This window comes from Alligator mississippiensis, chromosome 3 (assembly GCF_030867095.1).
Source record: "Alligator mississippiensis isolate rAllMis1 chromosome 3, rAllMis1, whole genome shotgun sequence".
In the NCBI taxonomy this organism is placed as follows: domain Eukaryota; kingdom Metazoa; phylum Chordata; order Crocodylia; family Alligatoridae; genus Alligator; species Alligator mississippiensis.
This window is the reverse complement of record NC_081826.1, coordinates 141,041,303-141,059,542: the sequence shown is the minus strand read 5'-3', so window position 1 is coordinate 141,059,542 and position 18,240 is coordinate 141,041,303.

Here is an 18,240-nt window from a genome sequence, read left to right as displayed (position 1 = left end):
AACGGGCTCCCAAGGGAGGTGGTGCTCTCCCCTACCCTGGGGGTCTTCAAGAGGAGGTTGGATATGCATCTAGCTGGGGTCATCTAGATCCAGCACTCTTTCGTGCCTATGCAGGGGGTCAGACTCGATGATCTATTGAGGTCCCTTCCGACCCTAGCATCTATGAATCTATGAATTATCTCTGCCATTCTTTGTGTCTTCTCTACGGCTGCATTACTTGCCATTGTCTTCTCTTCTAAGTTGTTGTCCTTAAAAAATAAAAACAAAAATACCAAATTCCCATGCCAATTCCCCTGTCTGCTACCCACAGACTGAAAGCTTTTGGAGTTTTTGGTTGAAATCAGTTCCTTCCCTGTCATTTGGACTCAGCTGTAACCAAAAGCTGTGCTATCAGAGGCAGGAGTCAGTGGATGTATCTACACATGCATTAGATCCAGAAACAGTTTACTCATGAGTAAACTACTTATAAGTAAACACTCCCAGGCAGGTGTCTACACATGTAAGGAAGTGGGAGCAGTTTGCTGCTAATGGCAGCAAACTGCTCTCACTTCCTGGGGCCCTGCAATGGGCCCCTGCCACCACCAAGGGGAGCTCTAGTCTCCACCTGGGTGCTGGCCCAGGGGCTAGCAGGGAGCACCAGGCCAGGAGACAGCTGTCTGCTGGCCAAAGCTGGGACATTGCTCCCTGCCCCTGGAGGGCTGCCTGCTGCTGAGATGGGAACAATGTTCCCCTGCCCTTGCATCAGGGAGCTCCCAGCCTCAGTTCCCTGATTAGGTCATGGCATTTGGAAAGAGCTGCAGGGGTGAAGCAGGTCCCATCCCCCTGCCCCAATCTGTCAGTGGAGCAGCTAGGAGTGAGCCCCCAGCTGGGCGTGGAATCCCCTGCACTGGTGGAATGGGGCAGGGGGCTGCGACCTGCCCCTCCCCTGCAGCTTTTTCCAAGTCCTAAACCTCAATCACCCAATTGGGGTGTGAGGCTGGGACTTGCCCCTGAATGGGACAGTTCCCAACCCCTGCTCTGCAATCATGGGTTGGGGGCTGGAGAGCCTGTTCCCCGCCTAGCTCCTCACAGAGTTGGGTGGAGAACAGGCTTCCCAGCCCCTGACACAGGGAGCTCCCATCCCTGGCTCTGTGGTTATGGGGCCAGTGCTAGGCAATCATTATTTCCCAGCACTGACCTCATAAGAATCTCCCAGCACTGGCCCTGTGACCATGGAGCTGGCACTGAGCAATAAGGATCCCAGTCATGAACTTGGAGGGGAGGGCGTGGAGCTCCCTGCTGCTGGGGCAGGGGGACATGGTCCCTGTCTGCGCTCTGGTGGTGGAGCCCACCTGAGCAGCAGACAGCTCCCATGGGCAGGGAACAATTTCCTGCCCCGGGTAGCCAGCTGACCAGAAGCAGATTTGCTCCCAGTCACACGTCTACATGAGCGAGACTGCACAGTTAGAAATTGCAAGTAAATTTGCAATTTGCATTTGCAGGTAGTGAATTTACTTGCCGTTAGGGAGGTTTACTGTGTAGTAAGCATGTGCATGTATAGATGCATATACTTACTGCCCAGTAAACTATGCTACTTCTCAGTGAAGGGTCTCATGTAGACTCACCTAGTGGGCACATCTACATGAGATGCTTTACTGCACATTAGACTAATCTAATGTTCAATAATGCATCACTGTCTACACATATGCACAGGACTTATTGCACAGTAAATAAGGCTAATGCACCATTTGCTAGTATCAGGAAATACAGGTACTAGATTAACAGCACATTAGCTATTGTACAATAGCACACATATAGTTGCTGATCAGGAGCAATTTGATCTTGGTTAGCCCAGGCAGCAGGGGACCTGCTGCTGCCTGATTAAGTCCCAATGTAGGGGGAGCTGTGCCAGTTGCAGGGGCAGCTGCCTCTCCACCATGTGGGCATTGGTACTCGTCCTGATCCTCATATTGCCAGGAGAACTATCCCAGCTGCTGCATCCCAGCCACATGGAGATCAGGCTGGGACAGCTCTCCCTGCCCCATGAAGATCGGGACTAGTCCCCATGATCCCTATAGCCCCAGGCTGGCATGTGGGGGAGCCTGGAGATTCCCCTGGCTGCTGCAGGGGGGCAAAGCAAGGCAGAAGCAGCCCTGGAGTGAACTGCTCCCATTGGGAGCAAATTCGCTCCTGATGGATGCATGTTCAAGGGTGCAGGGACAGTTTAATGCCTCTGAATTTTTATGTGAAAAAATTCAGATGCATTAATTTCACATGTAGATGTGCCCTCTCTCATGACATGTCTACACTACACTGCCTTCACAGCACTCTTGAAATTGCCATCAAATGCTAAGCCTTCTACACCTGCTCTCATACCCCATGCTCCAAACCCAAAACTGAGGCAGCAAGGATGTTCTGGTGATGGTCTGTCACTTCTTCCCACAGCTCTTAAGCATGTGAAATATTTTGAGAGTCACCCTGGAGAGGAGGGGAGGGGAAGAGAAGGTATTTGTCCTCACTCACTCAGCGCTGGATTTGGACTGTGCAGAGGAGCGGGTAGGTGGGGCTTTTTTCTCAGCAGTGGTCTTAAGCATTCCACAGAGTCAGTGTAAAAATGCCCGTAGTCCCTCAGGTTTCTAGCTTACTTACATGAGGTACAGCTCCTCAGTGGGCATGTCTAAACATATGCCCAACTGTGCAGTAGTTACTGCGCAGTCCCAGCAGTGAACGGATTGTTTTGGAGCCTACTGCTCAGTAGCTCGTTGCTACTGTGCAATAGCATCAGCATCATGGTTCATGCTCGCCAAGGTACATTGCTGTAGCGATGAGCTATGTTGCCCTAGCTCGTTGCTACAGAGATACAGCATCTCATGTAGGTGCACCCAATATCTGTGAAAATCAATCCACTTGTACTTTGTTATTCAAATACATATGTAGGTACCTAAAATTAGCTACTGTAGTCTGATTTTTTTCTTCAGTGTTGTTGAAAGAAGCACATCTGAAAATTGAGGCACCAGAAATTAAAGACTTCTTTTTCAAATTAAATCCTTAAAGGACTGGTAATGCCCTGATCAATAGCACTCTTGCAAGCAAAAATTCTATGATACCTTTATCCCTGTCAAGTGGATTAACTTCTGAAGAATTTACAATCTGAACGGTCTACTTTTAGTGGATGATCTATAAAGACGTTAGCTCCTTAATTCTGACTTTTTTTCATCATTTCAACACAAACTAGTTTAACTAATTTCACATAAAACACTTGAAGGTGCATTTAAATTTCACCTTGAGTTTCAAGGTTACCATCAGAAATTACTAACATCTTCTACTCTTACCCCCATAGTGAGCATACCTGCAGAACATAAGCAAGCCTATTTTTTCAGGGTAGACTGCTCAAAAGAGTCAAATGGCAAAAGACTTAGGGAGGATGGAGCTAAGAATTTCAGTTTAGAAAGAAAGAGATTGGTATTAAAAAAAGGCCTTCCTGTGACAACTGCTTATAGTATTCAAGAGAATAAAGGGTTTCCCAGTACCTTTTTCAAAGCATGGCTCAGTAGCCTAGTGCCTATGTGCATTTCTTAATCTGAACATTTTCAGCTAGACAAAATTTGCTAATGGCTGGGGAAGAGACCTTCAAACTCTTTTTCACTTGTAAAACAAATTCTAAGTTTGAACTCAAATTTCCAGAGGCAAAAGGCCCACAGTTGTCCTCTGTATTACCTTAACATTTCTAAGAACGTATCTGTAGAATCTCTGAGAAAGACATAGTCCTGGCACGATTTGATATAGCACTATATTTTAAAATATATTTTTAGTAATTCAAAAACAATCCAATATTTGCATAAAAGCAAAAATGAGAAGCAAAACCAGTAAATAGACCCCTCCGTGTATTCAAAAGGCTTGTATTCCTGAAACCTGTCTTCTGAATCACTGAATTAGAAAGCACTGCTGAGCTGACCGGCAACTGCATGATATATCCTCTTTTTAAACTACATAATATTGTAATTATATAACCATAGGCCAACAAGTGCTACGTGTTTAAACTTCATTTCTAATGCAGCCACATTTTACGATAATGGCTTATTTGCTCATTCACTAATCTTTGCCATTTCTATCATGAAAACATAATATCACTCAGAAAATACTAATATCATAATGCAAGCTCTAAAACCCTAATGGAGTAAACACTGATTTATTGTACTGTTATAGCTAAAGTATGGACTGAAGAATCAAAGTAAAATGTTTATAAATGCCATATATTAGACTGCCTGGTTTGTTATAAGGTAATAAACAGAAAAGCTTACATCTAGTCATTCGTGGTTGTTAAATAAGATTCTTTGTGACTTGCAAAAAAACTAGAACACAATGAAGAATTATCAGTGCATTCTCCACAGAAGTCATCTACATGTGTTTATTTAATAAACAGAAGATGGCTTTATTATACACATTTGATTTCCATATGCAATCGTCTCCTTATCTGTCACTTGTATCTAAGCAGAGTGCTTTATACAAATCTGAAAATGAAAAATTCAGAGCAGGGCACAGAAAACTCATTTAATGTCGAGTGCAGTCAAAATCAAGATTTCTTTATTTGTAGTAACAACGCTGTTAAATCAGAAAATTACTCTCCTTTTCTGCATGTCCTTCTTCCTTTACAATTCAGTTGTTTGATCATAAATTGTCGAGTGCAATGACTTGTCTCCTCCACTTTCCACACTGGTCGAGACAGATTAAAAACTCCGGCATACCACCAACCAGTCTCAGCATACCATTAGCATATATATGAGATTTGAGACATTTTCTAATATTCTCCAGCAGAACTCATCTGTCAGCCAGGTGATGAATTATAAAAACTCTTAGCTTGTTTAGAAAAGAGAGAGAGAAAGAAAGAGAGAGAGAGAAGAGGAAACATGATCCCACCTTTCTTTTTCATTTTACCCATCTGCCCTTGCAGTCAGGTTCATATGTACTAACCTCACTAAAACAGACATAATGTGAAAGATCTGAGCACAGAGACATCCAAAAACAATTAAAAAGTAATGATGGTGGATGGACATTCCCTCTTAAACTGGTAACCAGTTTACATAAATAATATGCTTGTAACCACTTTTCTTCCCAAGAAAGGTTAACAAAAGTCCATAATAAATATTATGATACTCTCTGATTAACACTGAGGCAATTGGTAAAAGAGCTGATTTACAAATATTGTCATAAATAAAAGTGCCAAATGTAATTCACTGTAAAGTATGAGTATTTATTTTTGTATGAATTAAGGTGCTCAACAAATATTCATGCATACATTAGCAAATCCTGAACATTTCACAAAATTTACCATGGATTCAACAACACATTTATCATAATCATCATCATCATCATTTATCAGTTGCTACTCATTCATCTTTTGTTTTAAATTTTTAGGCTTCCAATCAAGAAACAAGAACAATACCTAGTCATTTAAATGACCAAACACAGACTATGAATAATGAATAACAAAGAGTGAATAGTTTATATGAATAGTTCAGAAGTAACTTATAACCTAAAATTTATTCTTCCAGTCTTTTATGAATACATGATTACAAGAACATTTGAAGAACATAAAGATAAGGTCATGAACATTTTTCTTATTAAAAAGAGACTGTATTTATATAAAATATTATTTATAAGAAATATAATGACCACCTATAAATAATAAATTCCTTGAATATAATATTATTATTAACACTTTCCACCTTTTCACTGAGTGTTGGTTCTCTGAAAGTAGAGCTGAGCAGATTTCATTGTTTGGCAAAAAAACCCTGAGTTATGGTTTGGCCAAAATATTCTTCCGTTTAGGTATAATTCAGTAAATAATTTGGGCCAAGGAAAAAAATATCAAGAGAGATTTTGAAAATACTAAACCATTTCATTTTAACATTTGAAAATGCCCAAATGTTTTAATACGTTTTTAATTTAAATATTCATTTACTCATTTCGAAGTAGCATTTTTTTGTTTAAAATTTTACCCAAATTTTACAAGGGGGGGGGGATTAGAAAAGATTAAAAAAACAAAAAGTAAAATTAGCCATTTCATTCTGAGTTAAAGAAAACATTTTAAGTAGATTGAAAATGATTTTTTTCGGAGATTTTTTTCCATCTTTCCAAAAAAAAAAATTTTTCCAACTACTTTCTTCAGCAACTGAACAGAACAATCCATTATCCACTCATCTCTATTTTGACATAAGGTGGCAATATATGAAAATTTGACAATGAAAATAGTATTTAATTAGGTGTGCTGACTAATCATATGACATTCATGCCTGTGCACAGCCAATGTCTGACTAACAGCAAAATGTAGAATCCCATATATTAAAGAACTGTATTGGCAATATTCCTCTAAGATTCCAAAACCAGTGTTGCAGAATTAAAAGAAATCTATACAAATTAAGACCATATTTGAAACTTTTAGGCATCCTGCCACTGTTACCTAAGAAATGGGTTTCCTTTGCAGTCAAACACTGTATGCAAGATACAAGTGGAAGTAGTACCACTCACATTGGTTCTTGTTAGCCACACCTGGAGGACTGTGTCAAGTTTTAGATATTGTACTATATAGGTGTAGAGAAACTGGAGAAGGTCTATAGGTGAGCAGCAAAGATGGTAAAGGGATTAGAAGGCAAGCTGATAGAGAAAAATTTAAAGGGTCTAGGTATGTTTAGTTTGGAGAAAAGGAAATCAAAGAGGGATGTGACAGCCATGGGATGCTACCTCCAGAAGTTATTGAATCTTCTTTGAAAGTTTTTAAGAAGAGATCAGATGACCAGCACATCATGGTTGGTTTGGAACAACACATCCTGAATTTGTGCTGCAAGTTGGAGCAGATGATCCTTGAGACCCCTCCCAAAGCTATAGGACTATTATTCCAATTATTATTCATAAACAATTAATCCCAAAGCAATTCTTTCCTGATTTTTTATGGCTTACGTGCTGATGGAAAGAAAGAGAATATGAAGGTTAATGACTTTAATTATTTTCTTTAAAAGAGAAGGTTTTAGAAGTGTCATGCTTCAGGGTAGGCTTGATGTGTCCAGCATTCCCTGTCTCTTATATTGGATTAACTCACTATAAAATATTGACTATGGATGAGCCTTAATTGGCATATGCATTTATTCAAGCTCACTTTTTTTTTAGTTCATACCTATCTCAGGTCCAAGTTGAAAAAACAACACTCCTTTTTTTTTTTTTTTTTTTTTGGAGGGGGGGGGAGAGAAATTTGGATCCACATATGAATCCACTTCTGACAGCTGTGACTCCGTGTCAGTCCAGCTGCAACAGCAGCTAAAGTCTCTGGATTCCTTATCTCTCCTCCAGCTTCCATGTTCTGCACCCACCCCAGGGGCTAGTGCAGTGTGGCAGTGTTGCACAGCATGCAGAATGAGTCTGAGGTTACCCAGCATGCGCTGTAGTGTGGGGGGGGGGTGCGGGGGACAGGGGGACGGGATGCAGGAAGGTGGCACTTACGTGGGCATGCAATACAGTGGTGGTGTTGGGAGGAGAATCCTATCAGTGACTGTGGCCAAGAAGGCCTGGCTGAGCCAAGCACATGAGTTACCATACCTGCCCCTGAGCCCTTGATCCCTGGCTAATGTGACCAGAGATGACCCGAGCAGGGTGTGGGGCCCAGATACCCAAGTCCCACCTGAACCTTTGTACATCCACACATGAGATCATTGCAGTGGTGGAGGAGGGTGCCCATGCAATGCACACAGAAGTGCATGTGTGGGGAGCAGACATGCAGTGGAACAGGATAGAGGGGGCATCCATGCAGTGTGTGGTCTGGGGACCTTTGACACCCCACTGGTGTGGCCTGTGGGGTATGCAGCCTCCACTAGTATGGCCTACAAGTTGAATGGACCCTGGCAGCTTAGAAGTTGGACCACCCTGTAGTAGTGTTTCATCATGTCTCTTTCTTATCAAACAAAAATACAAGCATTTAAAGCATAAGCCCCCTAAGTTAAGACATTGCCTCTCTATGTGCTTATAATGCAGGTAATGCATTGTTGGAACTATGTTCATTAATTATTAACTGCTTTAAGTAATTTTAAAAAGAGAAAAAATATTCTTTAGCTATCTCTTTTAATGCTTCTATAAGACTGAAAAAAGCAGCAAAAAGGATGGAAGACAGTGTCATATTCTATCAAGTTATATTAAGGCAGATGATTGGTTGAGGAAGAGGTCTTTTATCAGTGCAAAATTCTGGAGGGAAAAAATACAGTAAAATCCATTTTATTGGCACTCTGATAAATGATATGCCTACTTAATTGGGATAACTGCCAAGGGACAGATTCACTGTAATGTGTTTCAGTTGCTCTTAACACTAAATAAATAGCAACGCATAGTTTGTTTATAAGGTGAGCCTGATGTCTCCTGAAGATTTATTTACAAAACTCACACATGTGGAGTGGTATAAATTTCCTCTTTTGTGACTGTTTTTTCACTCTGCTCTGGTTTAATTACTCATAATTTTTTTCTAAACAAGTAAAATGTATCTTTATATAGAATTTAAAAAAATATTTTATACACTTTAATAGTTTAGTCATATGGTTTCTCTTTGAAATAATTAATTAACAATCAAGATCATTGTTTAATTAGCACATTTTCATTTCAAAGGTGTCTTGAGTTAGTTTGGAGATAACAATAACATACAAATTCTATCACCTACCATGATCCCTTAATGTCTATATACTAATGTTTACAGTGTGTCATCAGAGCCTCTTCCTAAGCTTCTCAGCTTAGTTTACATGTTAAAGCTAGCCCATCTTAAACCCATAGGAACCAAGACCAAAAAAATTACTAGTTTGGGACTTCTTTACCACAGTCTATTGCACAGCACAGTTTATGAGATGAAGTCTCACAAAGGTCTTATTGAATGAAAAAGACATTCAGGTGCATTTGAATTAGTGTTACTTTATATTTCTGTTACACTTGTGCAGCAACTCCAATCCAGGCTCCATTGTGATGCCCTACTGAAGAAGTGCGTCCTGCTCTAATAATTTGATAATCATGGCCACACAAAGAGTGGTGTCACACATTCAACTTAACACTTACCAAGTACAGATGCCAAGTGCAAGTAGACTCACATTCAAGCAGTTTAGCATGTGTTAAGTGCCCTCAAGAGGTTGCAAAATTGTTTCTTTTCAGACAAGGGTTATCTCCTAATGCACACTAATTTAAATAGGTCACTACTGTGCAACTGGTAACTGAACATTTGAGAAGGCCACAAAACCCTAGAATCAGGTAAAATATAGTATGGGGTTATGCAGGGCTCAGTTTCCCTGTGTTAACTGGTACATGCACTTATACTAAGCTAAATGAAAGCTGATATTTAATGTGTAAGCTATGGCAGTTAAGTTTGCTATTTGCTGCAGTAAGGGCACATAAGCAGTTATCATGGAGCAGTTGGTACTGTATAAATCCCACCTTCCATTCCCTCATTTTCACATATGACATTATGCCCTCATGCCCTTAATCATCAGCATCATATATCCAAGCATCATTCTCTGTTTAGGAATGTTTTTTTCTGAAGGAGAAAACTAACTGATTCTGTTACAATCTGTGCTGTTTTCCACCTACAACAATTTTGATTAAAGAAGGAGAAAAATTCATGTCAGTCCTTTGTGTGTGTGTGCACACACGTGTCTTAGAGAGGTGTACAATAGGAAAGTAGAGTTATAATTACAGTTTACCTAAAACATACTGTTTCTACAAAAATATCAAATGAGTAAACAAATTAATAAGTAGCATTTTCGAAGACAAATGCTTTCTGCATTGTGAGGCTTTTTGCTTTTTTAAAAATCTTTGTCAATTGACTCCTTCCTTTCTAATGTTCCCTTTCAAAAACATGCTTTCAATTCTCATATCCTCTCCTTTTTTCCCCAGTGTTTCCCTTTATTTTATTAAATTATAATACGTGTTAATTTAATCTCTTTAATATTGATAAATCTATGCTAATCAGTTATAATGCTATACTAATCTACTTTTAGTTTAGTACGCAATGTAAATATCTATGGGTGCCATTCTGTTCCTGTTCTGGTCATCAAAGTATCCAGATTTTGTCATCTACATCATATCTGGTCATCTAATTATCAAAACGCCACTAATGCTTCAGGTAGGAATTTTGCTCCTTCATGTGTAACCTGCACACATACATATGTGACTGTGCATGCAGACTATGCATTCACTGTAGGCTTTGCAGTGGCTGCATATGTAGCTAAGCATGTATATGTTTCCCTCGTTATATGCACGTTCTGTATGTTCAAATTTGCTTTTACTTGATGACCCTTTTTATACCAAAAATTTGTTATATGCAAGGTAAATTCAGTCTTATGCAATCGGTGTGATGGAAGCCCAGTCAGCTGCTTTCTGTGGTACATTGTGGGAGTGACATGTACCAAAATATCGTCCCCTGTATGGATCTGTGCTCCTCGCTCATTGTCTGCAACACGTGTTTCTATAGTTGCCATGCTCACTATGGCTTCTAGGCATCCCGCTAGCTTATCTCCTACCCCTACCAAAATTTTCTTGTAAAAGTGGTAGAAATGGGTCTGGTGGTCAGTACAGCCAAGGTCTTGGAATGTATCCCTATTTGTTACATTGTAAAGTGGGTTCCCTTTGTGTGAATTTGAGTTATGCGCTGTTTTCTAGGAATGCACGTACAATATAAAGTAAGGGAAACCTGTACATTTATCCCTTGTGGATGCAGTGGCCTCTAGGTGCTTGAAACTGCAGTTAACCAAAACCTATGACTACCAAGATGCAAACTCAAAAATGGAGGACAGCAGAGAGACAGAGATTTTGCAGCTTCTGTCCCTGCTAGTGAAGTGGTTAGAGTGCTCACCAGGAAAACAACAGGTTTTAGGTCCCAATGTGCACAGAGGGTAAGAACCTGTGTTTGCATTATGGTACTCTTAATCACCACACTACTCATCAACAATATTCTAGTCCTTTTGGGACTTCTTTGGGGCCAGGAGGAAGAGACCATGTGCAAGGGTACGTGGCTCAGTGAAGTGGCTGCTGGCCTTGAACTGAGTGGTCTGAGATCTAGCTTGGGCCTTTGCTCCCTGTGAGAAAGTAGCATACCTCTAACAAAAGGCCTCTACCTTAGTCTATCTAAACCCTTGCTGAGGAGGGAAAGACAACTCAATCTGGGTAAGTGTCATTGTCTAAATGGGAAGCTCCTTATCTTCTTGCATTTTTAAGAGAAAGCATTCGCTGTCTCTGAATTTTGTGAACCACCCAATGCTTTCAGTTTATACTAAACATAATATGAGAATATCTATCAGACTGTGCCTGTCAAAGGGCCGTGGCAGGGGGAATCCTGGGTTGTGGATTTTATCAGAGCTTAGGCATGACCTACATGCAGAGCTAGGTGCAGATTTCCTTAGCTCTATATAGTTAAGCATGCCTTTGGTCACATACAGAGCAGAACTTTAGACAACAAAGGAGTTTAAAGGACTCCAGGTTTAGGTGGCACTAATGACCTAGCCCTGATTAACCAAGTGGGTTTTTCCAGAATTTAAGGAATTTTAAGTGCTTAAATTCCACTAATTCTTACTTTAGTACCTGGACCTTTTGGGGGGTTCAGCCATAATGCTTCTTTATATTTTTGCATTAAATAGCATGTCCCAGACTCCATTCTCCTTATCGGTCATCTAAGTGAATTTAGGAGTGCAATTCTATTTATTCTGCCATGGCCAAGTCCCCCAAAGCCTACCAAAGCACATACTTTTGTAGCACATCATCATCTGACCCTTAAGAATGAGTCATGAAAAGCAGTGAGGAGTAGAGCTCACCCACTCATTTACATTAATAATCTTCTAGGGACTCTGGATAGAATAGAGTCACACTTAGGGGCCTAAGTCTACCTACATGCCTAATAGGTGGAATAGAATCTTGACCTATGATACCAGTCTGGCTGTTGTAAGAACAGGATAAAACAAGGTTGCACACTATTCGTACTAAAATACCAGAAATAATATGTAATTCATAATAAACTACCAAGAAAACAATGACAGGCTACAACTTTACAGAACTCCTGTGCCTTTTAATGGATGCTTTATAAAAGTACATTAGGTCAAGTGCATATTCATGTGTTAGTCTGATATGTGCACTTTGTATCATAAGAGTGGCATGATACAAGATACTCAGAAAATGAGGCACCATCTTGTAAGCCTCCTTTTTGATAAATCTCTTTGACTACACAGCTAGCAAACCAAACATGTATGTACAATGGACAGCAAGTCAGATTAAACTAACGGTGAAATGGAGGCCCAATCCCTGGATCTATATAACCTTCAAAGAACATAATATAACCATCCTTAATTTACATGCAGATTGAATGTACAATATAGATCCTGGAAAGGAACTGACTCTTGCTCACTCCTTTCTTAGATAACAAGATTAACAGTTTGTGTATCTGTTTACAAAAGTCACATTCAAAGAGGGAATTATGAAAGTTTAACATGCTGTGTCACTCTCTACATTCTGGAAGGTAAGATTGCATATCAGAGATCATAGTCATTTTGTGCAAATATCAAAAATTCCTAAAGTAAACCACCACCAGCTCATTAAATGACAAATTGCCATTGCCTTCAGTCAGTGTTATGGTCTTTTACTGGGCTTTTCTGTTCAGGTAAGAAGGGGTGCAAAGCAAATTCATTTGCAATTACCTGAATTGCCAAGTTTGAATTGTTAGATCACAACCTAAGGAAAAACTTTATGTGCATTTAGATCTACACGTTAAATTCAAGTCCTCTTGGGTTATTAAAAGGTTGGTTCTCAACTGTCTCACAGCATGAATGCTCATTTAAATCTATGCAAACAGCTCTGAGAGATGCACTATTTAAAGCGCCCAGAAGTCATGTGTATCATGACTGAAAAATGGTGGCAGGGTGTTTTGAACTAAAGTTCGCCAAACAAGTTTTAATTTAAAGTGCCTGCCACCACTTTTCAGTGCGGGGACACTGATACACATGATGGTGGAGTTTGCTGGAGCACGGTAATTACCACACTCCAGCAGACTTGACTAATCAAGTCTGCTCCAAAGCACTATAATTACAGCACATTGGAGTGGCCTCCCTGCACATGTACAGAAGCCATTGATGTACAGTGCTTCTTTAGAGTTAAAGTTTAGCTGCTACTTTAACATTACTGCAAAGAGATTCAATAAATTACTTTTGAAATGAGACACTTTGGATCAGGGAATTTGGGATGCCCATCAAATTTCCCTGCTGATCAGTACCATGAGAATCAATAACTTACCTGAAAAACATTATTATCAATTATAGCACCACCCACCCCAGTGCTGCATAAAGCCTGATGACTCCTGGTCTACATAACACACATCACCCCTAGCAGACAGACATGCTCAAGCATGCTGAGATGATTCAGTAGGTTCTATCCTAAACCAAAAGTAGTATAGTCATGGCTGTATAGCTGAGCAGGTGGGCTAATTAACTTTGGGACAGGTTAATTTTCACTCACCCAGCAGTGCCAACTAGCCCACAAAAGCATCGTATACAGGCAACTACACTGTTTCCAGTTCAGGAGGCAGCCTGCTCCAAACTGCCAAGCATACTTGAGGCTGCCACCAGCAGGGACCAGTAAGTTTACCATACTGTATAGCCTCAGTAGATCTTATGTCCAGTCCAGGAACTTATGCTGGAAGATAGGAACTTATGCTTGGAAGATATGCTGGAAAGATAGGAACTTATGCTTGGAAGATATGCTGGAAGATAGGAACTTATGCTTGGAAGATAGCCAGTGTGGTCCCCATCTTTAAAAAAGGGAGGAGGGAGGACCCAGGCAACTATAGGCCCATCAGTCTTACCTCAATCCTGAGGAAACTCTTTGAGAAGATCATCAAGGAGCACATCTGTGACGGGCCGGCATCGGGGATGATGCTCAAGGGCAACCAGCACGGTTTCATTAAGGGCAAGTCATGTCAGACCAACCTGATTGCCTTTTACGATCAGGTCACAAAAGCATTGAATGCAGGTGTCGCTGTGGATGTAGTCTTTCTGGACTTCAGCAAGGCCTTTAACACTGTCAACCACCCCTTCCTCATTAAAAAACTAGGTGACTGTGGCATCGATGCCTACACGGTCAGATGGATTGTGAATTGGCTGAAGGGTCATACTCAGAGGGTGGTGGTGGATGGTGGTGGACGGCTCATATTCGACCTGGGGGCAAGTGGGCAGCGGAGTCCCCCAGGGCTCGGTCCTTGGGCCCACGCTGTTCAATTTCTTTATCAGCGATTTGGACGATGGGGTGAAAAGCAACCTGTTCAAATTTGCTGATGATACCAAAATATGGGGAGAGGTGGGCACATTAGCAGGGAGGGAGAGGCTGCAGAAAGACCTGGATAGGTTGCAGGGGTGGGCTAACAAAAACAGGATGCGTTTCAATACTAACAAGTGCAGGGTGCTGCACTTGGGCAGTAGTAACCAGCAGCACACTTATAAGATAGAAAACACCCTTCTTGAGAGCACGGAGGCAGAAAGGGATCTTGGAGTCATTATTGACTTCAAGATGAACATGGGCCGACAATGCGAGGTCACGGTCGGCAGGGCTAACCGGACCCTATCGTGTATCCACAGGTGCATCTCAAGTAGGACCAAGGAGGTGATCCTCCCCCTCTACGTGACACTGGTTAGGCCACAGCTGGAGTACTGCATCCAGTTCTGGGCACCCCACTTCAAGAAGGATGTGGACAACATTGAGAGGGTCCAGATGAGGGCCACCCGCATGATCTGGGGACTGCAGGGCAGACCCTACAATGAGAGGTTACGGGACCTGAACCTGTTCAGCCTTCACAAGAGAAGGCTGAGGGAGGACCTGGTGACTGTCTATAAACTCACTAGGGGGGACCAGAAGGGTTTGGGGGAGACCTTGTTTCCCCTAGCGCCCCCCAGGATAACAAGGAATAACGGCCACAAGTTGTTGGAGAGTAGGTTTAGATTAGACATCCGTAAGAACTACTTCACAGTTAGGGCGGCTAGGATCTGGAACCAACTTCCAAGGGAAGTTGTGCTGGCTCCTACCCTGGGGGTCTTTAAGAAGCGGCTTGATGCCTACCTGGCCGGGGTCATTTGAGCCCAGTTTTCTTCCTGCCCAGGCAGGGGTTTGGACCTGAAGATCTGCAAGGTCCCTTCCGACCCTACTTCTATGATTCTATGCTTGAATTACAACATATATTTATGAGGGGAAAGTGTGGTGTTGGGATATAAAGTTTTCAGTACATAATGCAAAAAAGTTACACAAAGCCCTAGCTAAGAGAATTCAAATCCTTAATTTTGTTACTCTTTAGAAATGTTGATTAAATAAACCTTGCTTTAACAATTTGAGATATCACAATTTTTAAGGGTGTTTGGGAACAATAAAAAATGCTTATTAATTCACTGATAAGTATCTGAAGGTCTAAATGGGGGCGCTGTGATCCTCTTGTCTGACTACCTGCAAAACACAGGCCATGGAATTCACTGCAGTTACTGGATCAAATGGAAAAGCTTCTGATGGAAATAATGTGTATCTTTTAGATAAACATCCGGCTTTAATTTAAAGCTTTCAGGATATGTAGAGACCACCTGATTAATTGGTAATTTATACGTAAAGTACCAACATGTATTCCACCTATCATGAGCATGAGTGAACTTAGGCACCTAAGTGTGACTATATTCTGCCCTCCTAGAGATCCTGAAAATCAGTTAATACAAAAAGGTGGGTAGGTCCTCCTCTTCATCACTGCTTTTTTGTGGCTCAAACTTAAGGGTTAGCTGGAAGTGGGTGTGTCTACACATGCAAATGCTGCTGGATGGTTTTACTCCAGAGTAAATTACTCTGGAGTAAATTCACCCTGGGCAGGCATCTACATGTGCACACATTTGGAAGCAGATTTGCTTCCACCCTGCTCTGGCCCCCTGCAGCAGCCAGGAGGATCTCTAGGCTCCCCCTGGGTACTAGCTCAGGAGCTGGCAGAGAGCACAGGGGCAGGAGACAGCTGTCTCCTGGCAGGGGCTGAAAGATTGCTCCCTGCCCCTGGGAGCTGCCTACTGCCAGGGTGGGCTTCGGTGGTTGAGCCCAGTCAGGGACAATGTCCCCCTACCCTGGCAGCAGGGAGCTACTGGCCGTGGCTCTGCAATCATGATCACAGAGCTGGGACCAGGATCTCCCTGCACAGGGAGTGTTCCCCGCCCAGGCTGGAACTGGCTGGTTTGCTGCCACAGACTGGGACAGTTCCCAGCCAGCCCCAGGCTGCTTGGGGAAGTCTGTCCATAAAGCCTGGAGCTGGCTGGGGACTGTCCCATTTTGGGCCATCCCCAGCCAGCTCCGGGATGCACGTGCATACATCCCCACACTGTCTGGGGCTGGCTGGGAACTGTCCCGGTCTGGGGTGTCCCAGTCCCCCAGCTTTTTCTCAGCCCTGTGCCCCAATTGGCTGATCAAGGCATGGGGCTTGGAAAGAGCTGAAGGGGAGAGGCAGGTCCCAGCCTCTGCCCTGATCCACTGGTGGGGCAGCTAGCAATGAGGTATTTCTGGATGGTTTTGCATGAGATGATGGAAATGTATCCTAAATGCAGATAAGCACCATAAAAATCCAAAAACAGATGCATGCATTTCAGAGAATGCATCATCTAATCATTCAGCATCATGAATTGATTGCCCCATCTTCATACATATGTATGTACTATAGTTCAGAGGAAACATCGAGAGCTGGCCAGGATGCCAATCTTTCAGACTGATAACCTCATTCTGTACGGTAAAATGTTTCTTCTTTGACAAGGAAAGGCTCAAAGCCAACATACCTTATGAAAGTGCAAGACTACCAAAAGTACCTCCAATCTTCCCTAGATGTGACTACCTTTGATCAAATTCACAAAGGGAAAAAGTCTGAATTTAGCTTTGTGGACCAAATTCTGTCTTCATAAAGTGTGCCGGTGCTGAGCATGACATGAAAATCCTTTAGTGACCCCATCATGGTCAATATTTGCCCTGAAATCTGAGATGCAATTAGCCCATTTCAACCTGTGTAACTACAAAGGCTGTTATTGAATAAAGTTATCCAGACCCTTCCAGGCTTAGAAACTGTGACCTTTAATTACACTTGTAATTAATCTTTTAAGTCAATGAACTATAATCAGTCCTAGGTTACATTACTGTTCTACACTATACACCGGTTTTCCACTGGATAGCATCCTATTCCATGCACTAGCGTAGAAGTCAATAGGATTACACTCATGCACAGTGAGATTAGAATCTGCTCCACTGGTTTTACATTAGGGTAAAATAAATCATGGTTTGTTTGGTATAGGCAGGAACATAGGACTGGAACGTACCTCCTGAGTTGTCAAGGCCAATCCCATGCCATCCCAGGCAACCACATAATAGAATCCAGATCATAGGGTAAAAGCAGGACGTAGTGCATTTTGTTCTTTAGGGTTTTTAACTTCATATAAGTCCATTTGATAGCCATAATGAAGTCACAGAACCAAATTTTTACCCAGGTGAGTGGATCTCTTAACTGCAGTTCAGGAGACTTGCACAAGATTACATGAGGTCAGAATTTGCCCTGAATCCAGAAAAAAGAAAAGAAACTTTCTTACAAAAAGGCTTCCTGACTGTTGAAATCAATCTGCTGTTTCCTTCCCCCCCCCCCCCCCCCCCCCCCCCCCCAGTTAAGGTGACTGATAGGCTGTGGATTATGGTACAGTTGAATGTTTTTTTCTTAATACTTTTTTCTTAAAGGGTAAAAATTTTCAGAGGAAAAAAAAAAGAAGAGAAAGCAATCCTTCCTCAGGAGAAACAGAAGGTAATAGAAGCTTTGGAGAGAGCCTGCCAATTGAAGGATTTCATGCTTTTGTTAATTAAATGAACAAAGAAAAAACAGTGCAGTAGGCTGTATCCTACATAACAGCTTCTACTAATAAAAAGTAATAGACAATTTCCTGCATTCAATTCTTTTGAATACTATTATACAAGGTAATAGAGTTTTGGAAATGGAAGTCCTAGCAGCCTGTCAGAAGGAGCTTTCTTCCACTTTTTTTTTTATTAAATGACTAAGTGCAGCAGTCTGTGTCCTATCTCTCCCTCTTGCATCTATTGGATTGTATTATTTTACATTTTGATTGAAATGATGTCACCAGCAGATAAAAGCCTGGCCCAGGCATTGTAATTGAATCAGCCTGAGTTGTTTATTCTAGTGATCTACAGCGATGCTTTGCTTGTCCTAAC